Below are 5,234 nucleotides of genomic sequence, written 5' to 3' on the forward strand. Positions count from 1 at the left end.
GTCAGTTAACTCTCTGCAGCAATAGAGTAGTAATTAAGACACTTCTCTTGGTACTACTCCTTCAATAATACAGAGTGAGCAAGACATACACGTGTGTATATGTTATGTGTGTATGTATTATGTATGTATGTGTGTGTGTAGTATTCTACACTTTCACTACCATTTTTAATTTACACTTTAACAGCTTTTTGATACAATATATTTTGAATGAGACTCCTTGTAATCACCAATATTTGGTTATGTTTTCTTGGGTACAATGGAAGACTATGTTTCATAATCATTTCATAGATATCTGGGATTATGTCATTTGGCCAGTACGAGGTGAATTTCAGTTAAACATAGTTACCCTGGATATTTTCCCAGACAACAGATTTACATAAACAAATATACATCACTTCCATTAAACTAATAGTTAGTAGGCATTTGGGCATGAGATCAAGTATCAGGGTCAGGTCAGATCTGCGAATCATCAATATCTAAGTGACATTTAAAGCCGGGAGTCCCTCTAATTAGTTAGTTGTAGATATATAAAAATGACTCATATGTGATTGCCAATAACAAAATGCAACTGAATTCAATATCTTTTGCAGGACTTTTCAAGCTAAGGCATCATCTATTGGGAGCTAGATTGACCCAACTTTCTAAGAGACTCTGATGAAATGACATAAGTTCTATGTCCTTGTTCAGGAACAGACTTGGCAACATTCATTCCTGGGCCTTGAAGGAGTTACAGTTCCTGTTCCTGGGAACATGGCTTTCTCCCCTGGGGAGCTGTAGGTTATTAGTCCCAATGTAGTAATGTCTGAAATATCCTGAAGTCTTTGGACAATACTGATTTGACTTTATACTGACATTGACATTTTCCCCTGAAGGTCATGGATAAGATCCTATATTTATCAATAAGCTTATTTGGCATAAGGCATAGGCTGTGCAAGACCTCCTGACCCCAGGTTTTCTTTTTCTTTATTTCCTCATCTTCTGGCCTTTTTCTTAGGACCCTGTCACTGAAGAACAACTTATGGTTCCAGGTCTTTAAAAATCATAGAGTTCAAGCAGGAAGCCCAGAGGGGCAGAATCAAACCAGATCCAAACTATAGTAGACACTTAAAGTTTACTTTATGTGTGCAAGGATGCTTCTTCAAGAAAACTTTGTAACATTTACATGACTACCCCTTTGAAGTTGAACTTGCTTTTGCAGAGACTGACAGAAGAAATAATGAATCTATTCTCAACAAGGAATCTATTCTAAGTGTAAAAGAAGAGGCTATTTGAAAGAGTCAATGTGAGTGTGTGTGTGTGTGTGTGTGTGTGTGTGTGTGAGAGAGAGAGAGAGAGAGAGAGAGAGAGAGAGAGAGAGAGAGAGAGAGAGAGATCAGAGGATGACTTTCAGGTGTCAATTTTTTCCTTTGACTGTGCCAGTTATAGAGATTCAAACTCAAGGTGGCAGGCTTGGTGGCAGGCCATCATACCAGTCTACTTGTTACATTTTTATTATGTAATTAAACTGCTAACACAGGCTGGCACATGCAGACTATTATTGTCATAATGCCATATTCTTGCTTCTGGACAATCATAACCCACATTCATATTGCAGAAATGCAGTCTCATCCACAGTTAATACTGCTGGGTTATAGTTGTCTATTTCTATAGCCTCACACTATGCATGAATATTTTCCTATTTATGTTTTCAAAAAGGAAACACTATAATTAGTACTACACATAAAATAACCCACATTCATATTGCAGAAATGCAGTCTCAATCCACAGTAAATACTGCTGGGATATAGTTGTCTATTTCTATAGCCTCACGCTATGCATGAATATTTTCCTATTTATGTTTTCAAAAAGGAAACACTATAATTAGTACTACACATATGGTGAAATGTTGTTTAATCTTGTTTATGTAAGTATTTATAATTCTGTGTTGTATTGTTGTGAAAGGTTAAGAAGAAAGAACATATGTCCATAACTATTTGTAAGGATTCTTTATTGCCATTATAAATATTATAAGGTCTGTTCAAAGTTTGCAAATCTGAGAGTTTATGTTCAAGCATGGACAGATTTTTTATTTCTTCATTAATTGTCCATCACACTTAAGGATAAAATATTTTAATGTAACCTTGAAGACATATTTTAAGTGTAAAATATACTTAGAGGGAATTAAAGCTCTGAGGGGAAAGTCTTACCCTGTAGCTGCCTGCAGCTACATGAACCAGGTTCCTGAAAGGGAGGCTGGGGCTGTACGGAAAGAGATGGCGAGAGAAATATGAGATCTGAGATCGAGACAAAGATACTGATCAAGGCCCAAAGTTTACTTAAGAGTCTGAGCTTATAAAGGGGGGAAGGCCCATCTCCCACCACACCAGGTTCTCATCACTCTGTTGCCAGGCTGTTGCTTATTCAGGATCTCCTCAGGAAGACAGGTTCAGCCTCTCATCCAGTAGTGGTATCTTAGAGAAAACTGCAGAGGTGGCAGAACAATAGACCTATCTAGGTTGGAAAACCCCCCACTAGGTGGGCTAGCTGACAGTGGCAGAACAGGTCTGAGCAAGCCTGCTCAAGGCTGGGGGAGACTACAATTCCTCCCTAATTATTTAATAAAAATTAGCTGGACTGGGCCATACAATTTACTTATGGTCCTGCCTGGGAATTATGGTGGCTGGCGACCACGCCTGTCTTAGGACTGAATCTATTGGACTTATTCTTATCCATCCTAGAGAACGCATGCAGTTTGTTTGTTTATTTGCACAAACATGGCTCTATGGTGTTATGAACAAACCATGGCCTCTTGGCATATGCTTCTGTCTTAGACTGAAATAAGCCATAGTCCCAGTGGCCCGTTTTTGGCTGCCGGCCCTCATTGCACACCTTTTTCCGAATCAAATCAAAGTCACAATATGCACTCAGTGCATCTCTTCATATTGGTAATCTGCCCTTGCTGAAAGCGAGCCTGCAGGGAGGTAACTGACCTGCTTGAAATACAAACTGCAAAGTTGAAAAGCACAAGATTAAGGTTGTCTGTGGGGAAGTCCAGGTACTCTATTCAGTTGCAAATTAGCAATGATCAAGCCCAAACTCTGGCCTCCTGGTGTGGGGGAGGTGGCTTTGGAAATCAACAGGAAAGCTGTTAACTCTCAGGAAATAGTGGAGGGTGTGCTACAAATTAGCTCTTCTGACTAAATAAAGATTTTTAGTCATCGAGATTGGAATCATACTTACTAGAAGGTTCAGGGTCTTTGTCCACTTGATGAACCAGTCTTTCAGGAAGCCATCACGCTCCATCTTCTTTCTGTGAAAAAAGCAAACAGAACCTCTTTCCCACATTAAGACAGGGTCTGGATCATTCCATGTATTAGTTAGGGGGTCCTGGTATTTAACCATAGCATATGGACTGGAAGTAACTGGATGCCAGTGGCAATCTTCTGCAGATTGACCTTTAATATCAGTTTGCAAAAAATTTAAAACAAATAAGACAAAAGCAAGATGTGCTTTTGGTGATCTTGGGGGGTATAATTGCCCCTGTTTTGTTTTTAACAGCCAATTTTTTCACAGTGCAATGAGCACATTCAATAATTTCTTGTCTCATTGGGTTACAAGGAATTCCAGTTTTATGTTCAATACCTAATTACCTACAAAATGAAATAAAATTGTTGCCAGTATAGGATGGCCCATTATCTGTCTTAATGACTTTAAGCAATACCATAGCATTAAAGGCTTGTAAATAATGATCAATTACATTTCTAGAGGCTTCTCTCATATGTGGAGAAGCAAACAAATCATGAACAAGTATTAATACAAACAGGTATATATTTCAATTTTCCAAATTCTGCATAATGAGTTACATCCATTTGTCAAATATGATTGGGCATAAGGCCTCATGGATTAACTCCTAAATTCGAAACTGGAGATAATGTAAGACAGTTAGGGCATTGTTTTGCAATCATTCTTGTCTGTTCCTTAGTGATCTTATGTTGGAGCCTTAAGGTATGGATAGAAAGATGAAATTTATCATGATTACATCTAGCCAATGCAACAGATCTGAAACTAAGGCCTCTTCTATTAGAGCACTGTCAATGTATTCATTGTCTGGAGCTAAAGGTCCAGGAAGACCAGAATGAGCTCCTATGTGACCAATATAAAATGGTTTATTCAAGCAAGAATAATGTTTTGCAATTGTGAAAATAGAGATCCAATTGTGTATTAAAATTAAATGTAACACAAGTTTCAAGCAAAGGAATTGACTGTGCAACATATAAACTATCAGTAAAAATATTAAAAGCATCATTCACAGACTGAAAAACATTTAGTACCTCTGTCAGTTCTGCTAACTGAGCTGAGAACCCAGGAGTCTCTATGACTACCTGTTGATTATTCATAAGATATCCAGCTCACCCTTCAGAGGAGCTGTCAGTAAAAATCAAAAGAGCATTATACAAAGGCTGTAAAGTTGTCATATTAGGAAATATCACCTTATGTACATTTAAAATTTTTATCAACCTATCTTGAGGATAACGATTATCTATAGTTCCTATAAATCCTATTTGAGCAAGCAACCAATCTGTATTGTGCTGTTTCAGCCAAGTATCTTGATCTACACTATAAGGCTGAACAGTGATATCTGGCTCTTTGCCAAAATAAGTTAGCACCTGCTTTCTTCTAAGTATAATCATCTAGGCTACTGCCTCATAATATGGCAGGATATTACATTTAGGAGATATCCTCTAATGTATCTACATTAGAGGAGCCCTTTGCCACAGCAAAACTGTAGGCGTATGAGTTGTATTAAAAATTAACAGATGTCAGACCCAGTTTCTGGCTCCAGACATCTGGGCACCTTCCCTGCCAGAGGAGAGGTGTCTGCCCAGGAGGGCTCTCACTGCCTGAGCTGGTGAGGGAGCCATCTTTACTCCGGGTCGTCCAGGCTCCAGTCTGCACTGGTGAGAGTGTGGACTGCAGAAGTTACACAGCTTCTGGGACATAAAGAAGCAACACAGCTTCTGGGACAAACACTGTTTTGGGCACCAGACATCCAGGCACCTACCACGCCAGAGGAAAGGTGGCTACCCAGGAAGGCTCTGACTGCCAGAGCAGGTGAGAGAGCCATATAGTGTCCAGGGTCCCTCAGAGACTAGTCTGTGCAGGTGAGTGTGCAAAGTGCAGAGGAGACACATCTCCTGGAACAGGTCCCGTTCAGGCCTACATCTTCAGCCAGGAGGCAGGTCTGAACGCCAGAC

Source organism: Mus pahari, chromosome 9 (assembly GCF_900095145.1).
Source record: "Mus pahari chromosome 9, PAHARI_EIJ_v1.1, whole genome shotgun sequence".
In the NCBI taxonomy this organism is placed as follows: Eukaryota; Metazoa; Chordata; class Mammalia; order Rodentia; family Muridae; genus Mus; species Mus pahari.